Genomic DNA, 18,771 nt, shown 5'->3' on the forward strand with positions numbered 1-18,771 from the left:
CTTCCTTTCTTTTTCTTTTCTTTTCTTTCTCTTTCTTTCTTTCTTTCTTTCTTTCTTTCTTTCTTTCTTTCTTTCTTTCTTTCCTTTTCTCCCTTTTTCTTTTTCTTTTTCTTTTTTGAGAGGGAGAGAGCACAAGCAGAGAGGGAACAGAGAGGGAGAGAGAAAGAAATCCCAAGGAGGCTCCACACTGACAGCTCAGAGCCCAACAGGGCTCGATCTCAGGAACCATGAGATCATGATCTGAGTTGAAATCAAGAGTAAAATGCTTAACTGACTAAGCCACCTAGGCACCTCCACCTACATCCAGCCTTTACACCATAGTTTCATTTTACACAAGTAAACACTAATAAATTAGAGGAGAAAAGACAGTTTGATTGGGACATCCTAATGGCACCTCTTATCATCTCATTATTTTCTTGAACACTGTGACTTTCCTCTGAAAGAGTAACTTATCTAACTGGCAAATGAAGCTGGCTTAAAAGTTAATGAATGACTGGACGCAGCACTGAGTTCTAGTAACACAGGACTCTGGGAAAGTTGACAACTTGTAAGATACCAATAGTGATCTGAGAGTCAAAAGGTAGCCCTCATGAACCCAACATATTTAACATTACCTATAACTTTACTATTAGAAGATTATATCCTCCCTCTATTAATATGTAAATAATATAATTTATACATTTGCAGTGAATTTGAATGATTTTTATGCTGGTGACTCTCCATTTGCCTCAGATCCAGTCTCTGAACTCTGCAATCCCAGGTATAACTGTATCAGTCAGGCTCCCTTGTTGGCTGGCTTCTTAGTCCGGCCAATGGGAGGCACTAGCATGAGAAGAGGAGGCAGAAGAAGGTAAATAATCATGGTATTTGTCCTTGCTGCCTCCCTGCTTGGGTTCTGTGTCCTTGTCAGGAGCTGTGTCTCTCCATGAGCATCGCTCTTATCCAAAGCCTCTTCGTTAGGATTCAGGAACTTGTCATTGTTCTGAGTTCCCCCTCCATTCTTTGTTATACCCATAGCTTTAATCATGCCTCTTAAAGGAGCGGCTTTGTTAATGGCTCTTTATTTAAACCCTATCTTTATTTGCTTGGACCTCGAATAATTTCTTTCTAAAAGAGACCCACTTTATATAAAGAGAAATAAGGATAAGAAGAGTAGGAGCAACATAAGAAGTAAGAAGGGCATTAAAAGGCCAAGAGGCTACAAGGGTGGACACAATACTGATTTTATTTGGCGATAGGCTTTCCCAAAATGACAACACCTGGTTATGTGAAAGTCTCTGCCCTTCAAATTAATGTTCTGCGCCAGGAATGATTTTGTGTATTACTCCTTTACCACTTAAGCTTTATGAGAGCATGGTGGGGTTTTTGTTGTTGATTTTTTATTGTTTTACCCATTAATTACCAACTTTCTAGAGTTGAGCATATAGTAGCTTATCAGTATGTTTTTATTAAATTGAGGAAGTAACTATTATTTTTGAATGCATAAATTAATAGATGGATGCATAGATAGATGGATGAATACTCATTGACTGACTCTATTTTCCTTAAATGGCCTGCATATCCTTGGATACTATCTTATTTCTTGAGGACACAGTGGTATACACTAAGGTTGTAAGTAAGGAAAACCAGGGGCTCTGAAGAAATGTGCTGTAATAAGCAAGGGTTCTATTAAATACATTTAGCCTAAATATATTATACAGCAATAAAGAAATAAACTTCCCGGTTATTGCAAAGATTAAAAACATGCTTATATATTAATTACAAGAAATATTTTTGTGAAGACAATTGAATCTTCTGTATTTTAAATAAGTTACTATTCATGTATTTAATAGGCTATAGCAGAATACAATGGTTATGAGCAGCGATGTGCTAATAAGTGTTTAACACAGTCTCTCCAAGAATAAAACATAAAAGCTAATTTATAGCATTTACTGATTTCTGTAGTATAAATACTCCCATGAAACTCTTACTTTTATATTGCTGCCATAGCAATTCATTCCCACACTGCATCTCATTGACTGTACTTTTGTTTTTACTTCTCTTTCTTTGACTACAGGTGGAAAAGATTCTTCACAGTTAAGGATTTGTGTGATTAGATTAACTTCCCTGCATAAACTAGGATAATCTCCCTAGCATCCTTAACCTTAATGACATCTACCAAGTCCTCTTTGCCCTGTCAAGTACTATATTTACAAGTTTCAGGGATTAGGATGTGGAAACTTTGGGAGACCATTATTCTATCTACAACACCAACCATAGTCAATTTCAAGCTGTCAGTTGGTTCACAAAATTCCTGAAAACCTAACAATCAGCTTGTGTTTTTGATATTGCAACTTTGCTATCAGAGCATGAGTTCCAGAGTCAAATGCCTGAGTTTGAATCTTGAACCTGTAGTATACCAACTATGTAACTGAGCAAGCTACTTCTACATATCTCAGACCTTATCTGCATAATTACAATGTACAAAAGGGAGTAATTCATTGAATATTTGTGATAATTTACAACAAAGATAATACATATAAAGTATGTCATTAGAAAACACAAGTACAATACTTGATATATGTTAACTATTATTTTTATATTTGTATATTTTTTTCATTTCATCATTGAGATTAGGCGAATAAATATTCGTTATTGCAATAATTTAAAATAGTAAAGGCCTATGTATATAGTGACTAAGTAAATAGAAGGCTCAAAGCACTTGTTTTCTTCCCAAGGAACATGTAATTTATGTTCATAATAATTATTCTAAACCACATCAGGAGGCTCATGGGCCTTCTGAAATTTTAAAGAAGGATGCAGTCAACTTGGCAGTGTTGAGTTACTCCTGCTTTGCACTAGACAAGTTCTTGGATATACCATTCTTAGAATTTTCTAGTAACTACACTATCAAGACTTAAGAAGAAAAAAGGACCCTAAAGAAGACAGTAAAATTAGAATAAACTGGTAATTCAGTGAGTTTCTTCCTTGGGAGAAAGAACTAGTTCAGTATACTAAAGTATATTCCTCTCAGTTTAGTCATAGTGAAACAGGAGAGAGAGGCTGAAGGAGCCAGAGTTTTACAAAATCCTGACAAAGCATTATCATAAGCAAAAGCTAGGTTACATCATTTTACATATTTGACGGAAGGTCAGGAAAATCACTTTGTTTCTATCAAGACTTCTTACTAAATAAAGGTTCCTTTAGGGTTTTCTTCAAGTATCCAAAATATTCTGTGTCTTTGGAGCCATGACAAGACTACCAGATGGGATAAAATTTATTCATTCATTTATTTAATTGTTAAACAAATACTTATTATGAAGATGCAGAAATTATCCATAAAGGAAGCCAGAATAGGACAAGGGATGCCTGAGGCTCTGCTGGAATATTCAAGTTTGGCTGTATTCCAGCTGGATCCTAAATCTATTTGACTCAAATTAGAGAGTAGGTTCTTAGTTACCCAAGGTCATGGAGTGCTTCAGGCATAGACTCCCTGTTCATTCCTGTGACAGATATAGACAGATATAGAAATACGTGGAAGAGGCATCCCTGATGTTTAAAAGTTTATGATTAATGTGGCAAATATGCGAAATGTACTCTTGGGAGATCTAAGTCTTAAAGGAAACGTCCAACAATCATAAAATGTGAAGGATCTGGTAAACTTCATTCAGTGATTTACAAATTGAGAAGCATCCAGTCTAGAAAATAAAAAGAGCTTCAAAGGGTTGTATAAAGTGAGAGAATGTTATAGTCCAATGTGAGCAGAAACCAGGAAGTTATACTGGGTATTTGCTGATTGGTTAAAGGAAGGTTACTTTTCTCATATGGCTCAAAGGGAAGTCTTGGAGCATGTCAGGTAACCTGTGCTAAGCCTAGGCCTTCCTTTTTTGGGGAGAGCAGAATATAGAAATTTAACTAAGTTCCTCTGGTCTGTGATGTAGGGATTAGCATAAGTGACTCTATCTTGAGTCCAGACTGGACACTAATACTAAGAACAAATAAGTGGTCTAAAAAAATCACCAAGCGGCATATGGTTAAACAGAGAAACAGGTGATAGAGACAAGTATAATGAGTTCAGAGGAGATCACTGTGGTTGGAAAAGCCATAAAGGAGGGAAGAATTGAGAAACAGGTCAGAATGGAAGAGTTTATTTTAGGTGGAGATGATTAGCATATTCAACAAGCCAATGCTATATGTGACTTGCTTGCAGGACAGTGAGGAGAACAATTGGATGACCTTTCCTTTTATTAAGAATTGTCCCCTTTCAGGGCGCCTGGGTGGCTCAGTCGGTTAAGCATCGGCTTTGGCTCAGGTCATGATCTCACGGTTCGTGGGTTCAAACATCGCATTGGGCTCTGTGCTGACATCTAGCTCAGAGCCTGGAGCTGCTTCAGATTCTGTGTCTCCCTCTCTCTCTGACCCTCCCTGTTCACACTGTCTCTCTATGTCTATCAAAAATAAATAAAAAACAAACAAAAAGAATTGTCCCCTTTCAACCCGGTATAACAGATTTTCATATCAATTGTCTCAATCACACCTTCTAGCTTTTCTTATGAAAAAAAAAAAAAAAACCAGAAATAGTCATACAAACCAGCTATTTTTTCTCATGTCACTTTCTTGATGTGGCCCCTACTAAAATATGTTATTATTTTTACATTTCTATCTTCTATTAACAGTGTAAGATAAAGGAACCCTAATTCCAACTTCCTGTTCAGAGTTTTAGAAAGGTCAAATGTCAGAGAACAAGCCAGTTTGTGGAAGGGGGGTTTCCATGTAGAAATAACCTAGCTGTCTCACCGTTCTATTTCCTTTTAGGCCCTTTGTCCTGTTTCATGTCATTTCAGTGTAAAAAAAAAAAAAGAATCTTAGAAACAAAATTTAGAGATGGTTTAAAGTATTTATTGTTGTTTCTCTGAGTTTTTCATCAGTTTTATATCAATAATTATACTTTCCGGAATTCATTCTGCATTGTACCTAATATATATTTCAGCATAACATACTGATACTGGTAAACATATATCAGATTAATCAGTTTACGTAGCAACCTTAATTTCCAAGGCAAAGATTATGATTCTTCTCCCAGGTAGTAAAGAAGTCCTTCCTTCCTTCTCTCCCTGATTCTTTGTATTGTCATTGTTTTCATTTGAGTATAGTTGACATACAATGTTACCTTAGTTTCAAGTGCACAATATGGTGATTGGACAAATTTATAGGTTATGCTCTGCTCACCCTAAGTGTAGCTACCATCTGTCACCATACAGCATTATTACAATACCATTGACTGTATTCCTGATTCTGTGCCTTTTTTCTTAAGTTTATTTACTTATTTTTAGATAGAGTGCATGAGAACAGGGGAGGGGCAGGGAGAGAAGTGGAGAAAGACAATCTCAAGCAGACTCTGCACTGTCATCGCAGAGTCTGATGTGGGGCTTCAACTTGGGGAGATCATGACCTGGGTTGAAATCAAGAGTCAGATGCTTAACCACTTAACTGACTGAGCCATCCAGGTGCCCAATGCCATGCCTTTTATATCTCATAACCAGGATTTTGTACTACCCAGTCCCTTTCATCCATTTTTTCCATCCTTCCCCTCCCTCTGGTAACCATCAGTTTGTATTTGTAGGTCTGATTCTGCTTTTTATTTGTTTATTCACTTTTTTTAGGTTCTACATATAAGTGAAATCATATGGTATTTGTCTTTCTCAGTCTGACTTATTTCACTTAGCATAATGCCCTCTAGGTCTTTCATGTTGTCTCAGGTGGCAGTATCTCATCTTTTTATGGCTGCATAATATTCCTGTGTGTATGTTTGTGTGTGTGTGTGTGTGTGTTCCATATCTTTATCCATTTGTCTGTTGATGGACACTTGGGCTTTGCTTCCATAGCTTGGCTGTTGTAAATGCTGCAATAACATAGAGATGCATATATTTTTTCAAATTTGTGATATATTTGGATAAATATCCAGTAATGAAATAACTGGATCAGATGGTATTGATATTTTTAATTTTCTGAGGAAATGCCATACTGTCTTCCACAGTGGCTCTTTCAATATACATTCTGACCAATAGTTTATGAGGGTTTCTTTTTCTCAACATTCTTACCAACACTTGTTATTTCTTATCTTTTTTATTTTGACCATTCTGACAGATGTGAGGTGATATCTGTGGTTTTGATTTACATTTTACTGATAATGAGTGGTATTGAATATCTTTTCATATGTCTATTGGCCATCTATACGTCTTCTCTGGAGAAATGTCTCTTGAGGTCCTCAACCCATTTTTTAAACTATTTATTTATTTTAAGAAAGTGAGAATGTTTGTGAGCATGGGAGGGAGAGAGAGAAAGAACGAGAGAGAATTCCAAGTAGACTCAGTGCTGTCAGCACAGAGCTTGACATGGGGCTCCATCTCAGGAACCACAAGATCATGACCTGAACTGATACAAGAGTCAGATGCTTAACCAACTGACTGAACCACCCAGGTATTTCTGCCCAAGTTTTAATCAGATTGTTTGGGATTCCTTAGTTGTTAAGTTGTAAGACGTTTTTTGGGTGTTAGTTTGGGGGGTTTGTTTATTCATTTATTTTTTTTTTGGATATTGACCCCATTTGCAAAACTCTTCTCCCATTCAGTAGGTGGTCTTTTATTGTTGTTATTGATGGTTTTATTTGTTGTGCAAAAGCCTTTTTTTAACTTCGATGTAGACTCAGTAGTTTTTTTTTCTACTTTTGTTTCCCTTGCTTTAAAAGACATATCTAGAAAAATTTTGCTAGACCCAATGTCAAAATAATTACTGCCTGTTCTCTCATCTGAGATTTTTTTGGTTTAAGGTCTCAGATTTAAGTCCTTAATGGACTTTGAGTTTATTTTGTATATGATATAAGAAAGTGGTACAGTTTCATTCTTTTACATGTAGCTGTCCAATTTTTCCTAGCACCCTTTACTGAAGAGACTGCCTTTCTTTCCCTGATTCTTTAGTTCTGAAAGAATAAATTACCTTGCTGGGGGAATCTAGCCTGCTTCCCCACCCACAAGCCACAGGCAGAGAACATGATAGATTTTATTAGTATTCTAAGTGAAATATTAAAGGAAAACTCCACAATAATGAGGGGAGAGGTCTAGTCATCTCTGGCTTTGTTTACTGTTCTATTCTCAGAACCCAGTATTGATTACTTGCAGTAGACATTCAAATAATATATGCTGAATGAAAGGATTAATGATGAAAGCTTCTTGAGAAAAGGAACTTTTTCAAAATGTTGAAGTCACAACATCTAACACTGTATCTGACTCTGAGCTGGTTGGTATTTGATGATTAATGAAAAAAATAATCATGACTGACTGAATGAATAAAATAATCTCCATTGAAAAAAATGCACAGTTGTTCAAAAGTCATGGATATTACCTCTATTTTCTTCTGATATTTTGTCTAATAGAAAAGATATCCAAAAAATGTAATATATTTGTGGATCGTATCATCCTAATATATCCATACTTTCCCATTTGCCTGGTGGCCAGAGTACATAGAAGTCTCAGGCTGCAAACTGATGAATGGAGTACTTCCCATTGACACTTGCAAACTGTGCATGGCAAGATTCACTCTGCATCTGTTACTGCTGCTCACGGTGCCAGTGTCATCACAGGGACACTCACTAATTTCAGCTGCCTAGGAAAGTACATTTGCAGTTTCTAAGGAGAGATGGATGTGTTTTCAAGCATGTCTCTGGTGTTCAATTGTTAGATTAATGAATGGAGCAGATATGTCTTCTAAGAAAGAAAATGATGATAGAGTTGGTGTCCTCCAAAGCAAGGACTACATCCATCCATGTCATGCTTCTGCCAGAGCTCAGGGCAAGGCATGCTCCTATTCCCATCTACTTGGCCTCACCATTGACCCAGCCAGGTGCTTCCTACTGGATAGAAATCATCATTCAACTGGAGTGCCCTTAATAGTTAGCTCTAAGTTCTCTGTACTTTGACTCCCAATTTCTAGGAAGATTCTCCCCAGAAATAATGTCTCTTATAAAAGCATTGATATTTAGATTTTATACTATTCAGAAACATTTTTCCCTGATACCTGGGCAGACACAAATTGTACTCCTCTCTCTGAAAAAAAGCTGAATTCGAGGTATTATAATTCTCCTATACTAGAGTGTGATCTTCTTACGGACAAAACTTATATATAATAATATGATGGTCACTAAAAACAATAGATGGTCACTAAATGATTGATTAGTGTGATGGATAAAGAGATGGACAGATTGACAGATGAGAGGGACCTGCAGATACCAGAGCCTAGGAACCCTTTGTATGGAGACAGTGTGAGAATAAATCTCATTTATTTGCCCTAGGTCCCAGAGATGTAGAGATAAATAAAACATCTCTCCAATTCTCCCTTCCAAGCACTAACCAAGCCTGACCCTGCTTAGCTTTGAAGATCAGATGCGAGCCAGCATGTTCAGGGTGGTATGGCCTTGGACCGTCCCTCCAATTTCTCAGTCTAGCTCTTAAGTGATGTGACCAAGAGCTTGCTCACTCATTAACCTTCTGTAAATACTTCCTATAAATGGAAATTCTAAGTCTTTTGGAGAAGTTGCACTCGGTTCATGATCACAGCAAATTCCTGCTCAACCAGGAATAAGCAGGGTGGTGGGTGAAGTGAAATAAGGAGGTAATTGACGGCTGTTGGCCTCCTTAGGATGAACCATACTTAAATTGTCATATATGCTAAGTCAGAGGTGATTCAGAGCTTTCCCAGAAATCAGGCCTGGGATCAGGGCCAGGATAACCTGAAATTTTTTTTTTAATTTGAAAGATTAACACTTGGTTTCTCTTTTCCAATAAAATGTATCCTATACTATACAATAGAAATTTTTTTCTCTATGTTCACCTAATTTTTTTGTCTTTTTCCATCAGTAATGATAATAATGGTAATATGTTTTCACTTGTAATTTTTATCTAAAAATCAAGTTTCATGTATGCTTCATAAAACATTTTGATGAAAATATATGAAAAACCACCAAAAGGGGCAGCCCTACCATCTTCCACCTGCCAAAATGTCTGAATTTGTCCGTAGAAATCTGTATGTTTTACTATTAAGTTTTTCAGGCTTTCAGAGGCCTCTTATGAGAGTGGTAACATTTATTAGTGCCAACTAGTCTTCGAAATGAATTTGCCAGGTATGTGACCCACGAGCCATCGTGGCATTATCATTCTTTCTCCTTCACCTTTAGACCCATCACAGCTCACATGGCCTCAGACTCCTCAGGACAGTTTCCTGGGCAGCCATCATGAAAGGATTGGAATTGGTCTGCAAAATGGTACCTATTTGTTCTCCCAGCTCTGAGTAGATTTGGTAATAGCTGGCAGAGATCAAGAGATTCATCTGCCTTGATCTCGAAATAAGAAAATGACAATTTTGTGATGTTAATGATCAACATCTTTTTTTTAATTGTTTTTAACATTTATTAATTTTTTGAGAGACAGAGGGAGACAGTATGAGTGGGGGAAAGACAGAGAGAGAGAGAGGGAGACACAGAATGAAAAGCAGGCTCCAGGCTCTGAGCTGTCAGTACAGAACCCAACAGCCCCACGTGGGGCTCAAGCTCACAAACAGTGAGATCACGCTCTGAACCAAAGTCGGAAGCTTAACTGACTGAGCCACCCAGGTGACCCAATGGTCAAAATCTTAAAGTCACTCTAAAGAAAAATAAGCTGTAATATGAGCTTCTTAACACTTGAGAGAAATCAGTAGTGTAAAATTAAAGAACAAAGAAGCATTCATATTCATATGAATCAATTTTGTGAATAAATGTTTCATATCCATGTTCAACATTGTCAAACAAAGTCCCAAGGGAATTGAAGACAGGCATAGGCTCTACCCTAATGAAGCCTCTAATCATAGAAAAAGTTCTGCTATTGAGCCACAAAACCATAAAGCACCACTAAGGAACTCTATACAAATACAGACCCAGGGACGTTTGGACTTTTTTCACATATATTGGCAAATAGCATGGCATGGTCTAAACCGTTAAGTGTTTTAATGAAGCGTTTCCCAAACCTCAGTTATTCTGATACTACCTTCACCATGTTTTTATCATTTAAGCATATATTACATATTATTTGAGGTTTAAAACAAAATTTATTGGAAGATGTTTGATTTTAGAATAGTTTAAAATTAGAAGAAAATTGTGAAGATGGTACAGAGGTCCCGTATACCTCACACTCAATGTCCCCTCCTATTGACATCTTACATATTATTATTACTAAAGGCGATAGTTTATTCCAAAATTCTTACTTTTTACCTAATGCTCTTTTGATGCTGCCGAGCCCTGTCCACAACCCCACATTATGTTTCGTCACCATATCCCCACAGGCTGCTCCTCTTGGCTACTACAGTTTTTCAGACTTTCCTTGTTTTTGCAGACATTGACATTTTGGGAAGGTATGATCCAAGTATATGGTAGAGTGTCTCTCAATTGGAATTCGTGCGATGTTTTTCTTATGATTAGACTGGGGCTATCAGTCTTTGTGAGGAAAACCACCAAGCAACGTGCGCACTCTCATCGCATCATAGTAAGATTATATACTATCAAGATGACTTATCTCTGCTGATACTAACTTACTTTTCACTGCTACCTTATCTAACTAATAGAATTCAGATCACACATTTGGCTAGCTGTTTACATTTTTCTGGTTCATGTTTTACTCTATTTTAGTGTTTCAGTTTGGGCAGTTTCTGTTGACCTATTTTCAGGTTTACACGTTTTTTCCCTCAGTTGTGTCAGCTCTATTGATGAGCCCATGGAAGGCATTCTTGTTGCTGCTACTATAATTTTATTTGTAGCATTTCCATTTGACTTTTTCCCCTACTTTTCAGCTCTCTGCTAATTTTCCATTCATTCATCCATATTCCCTGACCTTTCCACGAGAGCCTTTGATATATTATTTAACATTATTTTTTGATATATTATTTAAAATTACAGCCTGATAGTTCCAAAATCTGGGTTATATGTGAATATGATTTTATTTATTCTTGTTCTTTAACAGTGTGTTATTTGTTGTTTACTTCTTTGTGTGTCTAATTTTTGTTGAAAACTTAACATTGGTATAGGACAGTAGAAACTGAGGTAGATAGTATTTATTCCTGGAAGCAGGCACACCTCTCCTTCTGCTAGTCTTTTAGTGAGCAGAGCCAGAGAAAGAATTTTATTATTGCAGTGGTGCACTTCCAGTACAATCCTGGCTTCAGTTTCCTCTCTTGTTACCTTGTGCTTATGGTGTGGGTTGGCTTACTGGAGGGGTTTACACAATGTTCCTGTTCCACCTTCAACTTTAGGCTGTCCCTATAAAACTATATTTCAGAGAGGCTCTCTCTCCAAACTTTTGTCCCTCTTCCGGCAGAAGACTGCCATTGCATGTTACTAAGTGCTTGCTGGTCTAATGCACGAGGGAAGCAGACTCCACTCTTCACTCTATTCAGCCTCAGTTTGAGGCAGACTATGTCTCATTGCATCTCAGGTCTTTCTCAACGATCCTTTCTCTTCCTCGGATGGGGAAGAGATTTCTTATGGTCTGGGCCCAGGAGATTTCCTGCCCTTGCCAAGATATAGAGGATGTTTTTCTTTTCTGTTTTCTAAGCCATGAAGGGCTTGGCCTGCATGATAGGATTTACTGCCCTCCCCTTAATAGCACAGGGATTTTTCCCCCTGCAAGGAGTAGCTTCTAGGTGGACTTTCTGCCTTTCTTGTGGTAGTGACTCCTCCTCTTTTCTGGACTGGACTATGAGGAATGCTTTCCCTCTTTTCCCACTTGCCCTTAATCTTTTAATCTTTCTTGTGAGCACCCAGTGGAGAGCTGTGGAGAAGAACCTCTGAGTGAGTGCAAATTCCCCTTGCATCATTAGTTTCTAGGGGTTCTGTACTCTCACACTTGCCCACACTCCATCTTTAGCAACTTTTCATTAAAATTTATTTTATTTGTGACTGAATTCTTTCTGCCAACTTGCATGGAATTTCCACCCATGATATTTCACTTGGGTCAGTGCATGTGACCTATATCTCTTTGAAGGTACCTGTTAACTTCAGACTAGTTGATGGACCTGCAACCTCATCTCTCTGATGGATGCAAGAAAATTTATGATTTTGTAGATTATTGTGCTTCTTCTGATTGTTGGGTTATAAACAATGCCTTTCCCAGATTTCTTTTATCTTAAGCAGAATCCAGAAGTCCCCAATACTTTTGAAAGTGAATGCATAGTAATTTTTTAGTGTTCACCCATATCTGCCTGGAATCATCTACTTTGCCATCAGCATTATAAGAATCAGACTTTGAAAAATGGTACTATACCGGAAAATAACTGGATATCAGGAAACCTGGGATCTACTCCTGTTTTGTCAATAATTAGGTGCACAGGCTGTGAAAAGTTATTTAAATACTCTGTAATATTCTCGTATACAAAATAAAGGTATTATATCACATTGATCTCTAAGATTCTTTCTACCTCCAACTTCGGTTGTATTTCATATTTTTGGTAGCAAAACTCATATTTTTATTTGCTTATAATTGAATGTACACTCTTTACTGAGTAGGGAGTTAAAGTTAGAACTCATTAAGACAAATTTTTCCCACAAGTAAACTATTCCTAGAAGCAAGTTAGGTACTTGATAAATTGCACTGAATGCTAAGTGTTACATTAGGAAGTAGAGATATTAAGTAGACCATAAAAAGTGCCTGTGCTTTACTGGCTGAGGAGTCCATCAATTTCAACAATTGATTAGATTTTTGGTAAAATATAAACAACAGTAACTCTGCACATTAAAAAATTATTAAAAGTAAGTTATCCCTGAACACGATCCATAGAATTGTGCCTCAGATTTCCAAGAGGAAGGAGAGTTTACATTTCACATGAAAGATAACATTATCCAGAATCTGAATATTTTCATAAAATATATGTATTTATTATTCCTTTTGTATATTAAAAGGAATATCCAAATAAATACCACACTTAATTAAGTGTTGATATTAATCTTTAGGATTTCAATTTAAGTCTTGATTTCAATTTAAGTCTTGATTTCAAGCATAAGTACAATGATTTTTGAAGCTTTCCTAAAATAGGAAAACACAAGATTTAATATAATTTATCATAGTAGAAAGTGTGTGCTAGCATATTTATTCTTTGGCTTGCTGTTTCACTATCTCCAGGAGTAATATCACATTTTAAATCTAAATTGAATCTCTTCTTATTCTCCAACTTTATTTGATAAATGCTAACATAGAATTTATGTGAATGTCAAATATTATATGTTAGAAATGTTTTCATTTATGCAGGTAAAATACAGGCTTTTAACTCACCATACCACTGTCGTGTCATAGTGAGCATTCCTTAGTTATTTGGAAGAGCAGTGCTCCTGATGGATCTACAGGGTGGGTTCTAGATGAAATGCAAGGCAAGATCCCTCAGATTCCTAAAGCAGATGAGCCTTCCAGATGTGCTGGTCTTAACCCCTTACTCCTCTCCTTTGTGGTGTTGTGTCAAACTCAATCAAATTTGTTGAGTGCAAACTATTCACAAAATATCAATCATGAAGATACATGAGGCACACACAAATAGAGGTGAAACAGCTTTTGCTTTGGATATGCTAACAGTTGTAGGGAAAGCAAAGAGAAGCATGTACACAGTATTGTAAGGACAACTGTCAGACCTAATACAACCAACCTCTGTGGGTTCAAATATTTTACCGTACGTTTTTTGCTGTGCTTTTTTAGCAATGATTCTGAAATCTTCCTGATTGTTAGAATTAACTGAGGAACCACCTAAATCATAATCTCCAGCTCTGGGCCTAGGAATCTGGATTTTTAGAAAACTCAACAATGATTCTGATGATTGGCTGGGCTTGGCAGCCAGAGTTTAACAAACTGGAAAGCACTGTGTTTAATCTATTCTTCTGGTAACATAACTGTAACAATGTGGAGGGAAATTCCTTTCGTAATGCTTAAGTGGAGAAGAAAGGTGAGTCTCTTTCTTACCCAAGGCTGGGCTGGATGGGACCAGAACTCTAAGAGAGAAGAGTGATGTTGAGCATTAGCGTGGTTGATGTGTTGATTGCTTTGTTCTTTGTCATCACAAGCGTCCCAGAACCTAGCACTCCCCTGGTCATGAGTATTTGTTCAGGATGATCCAAATACTGTGAGGTGAAGGTTTCTTATCATTGCTTTGGAGTGAGATTCCTCTCTTCAGACACATGCAAAAGAAGCTAGTATGCTACAACCATGCATAAAGACAGCCTGTGGACAAAGACAGCTCATTAATAAAAGCAGGTTTGAGAATCACTGAGAATCAGTATAAGAACTCCAAAGCCCTCCTTTATAGGAGAGGACGCTCTAAATCTCTCCCAATCTATGCACTTATTAGTATGAGAACTAATAAATTCACTCTATTGTCTAATCTTATTTGAGTTAAATTTTGTCTTATTTGCAATCTAAACTGACTTAATCATTTTATTCATTCATGAAATATTGAGCACCTATTATCAGTTATGCACTGCTTTCAGCACTTGGGAAATACAAATGAACAAAAAGAAAGCACCTCTCTGGGTTTTGGTAACCAATTGTCCACAGTCATAGCACAAGCTACTAATAACAGGAAATTATAATCTAGTTGCTTCTCTGAGGATGAAGCTGCTATAGTGTTTGTACCTGGCTAATAAGTTTAGTCACTAGATTAATTGGATAATTCATTCAATAATGATTTATGGAAATCTAATGAAACAATCATATTAATTAATCCATTTTAATCTGTAAGGATGCAGATCTGAATCAAACTGACTCCATGACAGGCTTCAAGTTTCCCCTCTGACCTTGGAGGCCTAGGTGTCAGTTTCTCAGAATCATTAGGCAATTAAAGGGCACACGTTGCCCAAGGCAGGAGGGACCACCCTTGTAACACCCAATCAGGAAAGGCCAGCAAACCTTTAACATTCCTAAGGGCAGGCCTAGGGATAGAAGCTATAGATAATCACTTATTGCTTAAGGCTTGTCACACCCTATGTGAAGGTCCTGGGTCCACTCTGTAACTGGTCAATACTCTACTGCCAATAATAATAGGTGATAGTGATTGGGTCACTACCTGTGTCATAATTTCCTGTAAGTCCCCCCTCCCAAACCCCATAAAAAGCCCTACCCACTTTGTTCGGGGCTCTCCGCATGGAGCCACTGTGCTGGTAAAGTCTGTGAGCCCGAGTTTAGGTCCGGCGAGCCTAAACCCATTTTAAAGCCCTTTGCTTTTGCATGTGTGACTCAGTCTCCCTGGCAGTCTCTGGTTTTTGGGGATGATATTGAAAACTTGGGCATAACAAATGTACTTTTTAGATAATGTGCTCCTTTTTCCAGATAATAGATTATTTTAACAGTTCAAATAACCTCTGCTTTCTCGGGGTGCCTGGGTGGCTCAGTTGGTTAAGCGGCTAACTTCTGCTCAGGTCATGATCTTACGGCTCGGCTCATGGGTTCCAGCCTTACGTTGGTCTCTGTGCTGACGGGGGGGCGGGGGGGGGGTGCTCTGCTTCAGATTCCGTGTCTCCCTCTCTCGCTGCCTCTCCCCCACTCATGTTCTGTTTCTCTCTGTCTCAACAATAAATTTTAAAAAACATAAAAATTTTTTAAAAAAATACCTCTGCTTCCAGGAGGAACTTTGAATGAAGATAAAGAGTTTTATATATTTCAACTTCCTACAAGAGATTTCCTGCTATATTATAAAAGGACAGACATTATTTTAACACTTAGTCATGATTTTAGATTTGCCAGTGTTTACAGAAAACATTTTAAAGCAGATAAAGTTGTGCTGGACTCTGCTCTTTCCCACTGGAAATTCCCCTAATGGGAATTACATCATCTTCTTCTCAATTCTATCAAAACTTCCTCTAAGGGAAGGATCCTTAAGACGTGTGCCCGTAGGAAGACTGTAGCTGTAGCCAGAGCCCTTTGTGCTTGAACAGCATCTGAATGAAGTCCAACCTGCTCACACTCCTAGGTGGTCCAACACCATGAGGATCTGCATTTCTGTATTCCCCGCCTGGCTCCTCAGGTGTGTGGCTTTCTGACAATTATTCATATATTAGTGAGAAGTTTTTTCAATGTATTTCATGTCTGGAATATTTGTACTTTGTCTTATTTCATCTCTGATAATAATAGCAAGGAGTTGAAGAAGACTTGCAGGACAGGAAATCACCCTGGCCTGCCAGTACGTGCGCCAGGTGTGGCCACCAGCTCCCCCTGTCTTTTTCCAACCCTGCTTCCATTTAACCCTCATTACCCCTACAGGTTTTGTAAACCTTCTTTAAGTCATTCATGACCACTGTTTGATCTTTTTTCTTTGTTTTTCATATTAGCTCCTGCCAACGTAGTGGGTCTTAGTAAATTCCAAAGGCTGTGGCAATACAGTCACTAATAGGCTTTTTGATATTTTAATAGTTAGATTCCTTAGGCTATAAATTGTCTAAGGAAAAATGTTTTCATTCAAGACCCCTTTCCATTCTTTTTAAAAAACATTTTTTTAAGTTTATTTATTTTGAGAGAGTGAGAAAGCAGGCACAAAGAGGAGAGAAACAGAGAAAAAGGGAGAGAGAGAATCCCAACGTGGTTCTGTACCATCAGCACAGAGCCTGATGCAGGGCTCAAACTCACAAACCATGAGATCAGGACCTGAGCTGAAATCAAGAGTGAGAAGCTTAACTGAATGAGCCCCCCAGAGGCCCCAACCACTTTCTACCCTTAAGAATCAAAGACTTCAAAGTGACGTTTGAAATGTTGGTTTTATCTAGCTGTATGTACCACATTATAAATTACAACAAATTTTTTATGTATTTACTGATTACTTTATCTAAAACAGCAATTATAAATCCATTCTACGTTAACCTAAATAACATTTTCATGAAAGATAACTATATTTCCCCCCAAAATAGAGAAAACTGGCATTGCTTAAATTATAACAAATCTTTTAAATATCTAGTTTAATTTTAAAAAATACAGCTGGAATCTTGTATCTACTTTTGCATTCAATCATTACACATGATGTACCCTCTGGAAAACTCCACTGCATACTAATTAGAGAAAGAGATTGGAAAGGGCAAATAAAATATTACTTATGTTACAGTGATTTTTAGTTCTTCTTCTCAGATCCCCTGAGAGAGTTTCAGGGGCCCCACCACCCTGAAACCACATTTTGAGAACCATTATTCTAAGTGATAATTAAACAGAAAGAAATTACCGGTGGCATTTCACTGTAGAGCCATCTAAAATAGCAAGAATGGCACAGAAAAGGTAAAATTTAGTGTATGGTGTTATTTCCCCAGTGATGTAGCTTGATACTTTTTTGATCAAGTGCAAAGATGATTAGAGATAGATTTCACCCAGCATCTCCATTTCTGTTGCTACCAGATCCTTAAGTGATGTGCACACAGTCAGAAGGTTCTGGTAGGTGGAATATGACTTGATCTTTTTAAAGTCTTTATTATTTCCATCCTTGAGGAAGGGAGTTCATGTCTTCTGCCAAGAACCCTTCAGGCAGATAGAGGAAGTCTATAAATTCCATTCAAGGTGATGTTTTCCACGCTTAAAATAAAATATATAAAATTACAAAGGAGAAAATATATTGAAATACAGGCATCAATATATTTTATATTGAGATATAGTAATCCTTTAATAGCTCATAAGGTAACAAAATCTAAGCAGAGAAAAATAACCAGTATCATGTCAAAGTAGTCATGTACATAAACCATATTTTAAGAGATCTGAAACAAGTGTAAGGTGATAGGAAAATATCTCTGATTTCTATTGGGACAAAGTCAGGTACTACTATTTTTGTGGTTTGCTGCCTTCATTCAGAGTAGATTACTAAAAACGTGAATGCAGCCTTTTAATTCATCTTTTACATTTTTTTATTTTTTTTCAGTTTATTTTTTTATTTTGAGAGAGAGGGAGGGAGAGAGAGAATCCCAAGCAGGCCCTGCTCTGCCAGCACAGAGCCCAATGTGGGCTCCATCTCATGAACTACAAAACCATGGCCTGAGCTGAAACCAAGAGTCTGAGACTTAATCGACTAAGCCACCCAGGCACCCCTTTTATAAACTCTCTGAATTCTATCTATAGATGCCATTGAGATCTATGAACTCTAGGTTAAGGAATGTTCTTCTAGAGAGCAACGGTTCTCAAAATGTGACCTTAAGACCAGAAGCATCATAGTCACCTGGAACCTTGTTAGAAATGCAAAATTCTTGGGTCCTACCTCAGACCTACTAAATCAAAACAGAGGGTGAGGTCCAGTAATCAGTGTTTCAATGGATGCTGATGCACACTAATGTCCTAGCAGTTCGTTTTCCTCAAGAGCAAAGTATATCAAGGAGAGTGGAGGCAAGGAAGGTAGATAGTCAAGACCTGGAGCAAAATGGAACCTTGTTAACGTCAAGCAAATTTCCTTGCATAGAAAGATGCAATCTTTCATTTATGCATGTGAGAGGGTTTTCTTTTCTTAATATTTTTACACTGTAGTACTTGTTTTCCTTGTTGGGGTGTTTGCTTATTTAATACATTCCATCAAGGACAGAAATTACATGCTGTTTTTTTTCCCCCATAGGAAGTGTGTCTTGGGTTTTTCCCTTATTATTTTCTTTACTTTTTTTTTCCTCTTCTTTTTTTGGTGGTGGGGGTGGTTATGTTTAAATGAAGTTGCTTTTACAACACCAAAGACTTAATCATCCATTTCCTACATAAAAGGTAGCTACTTTTTTGCATGGACCTC

Source organism: Suricata suricatta, chromosome 1, assembly GCF_006229205.1.
Source record: "Suricata suricatta isolate VVHF042 chromosome 1, meerkat_22Aug2017_6uvM2_HiC, whole genome shotgun sequence".
NCBI lineage: Eukaryota > Metazoa > Chordata > Mammalia > Carnivora > Herpestidae > Suricata > Suricata suricatta.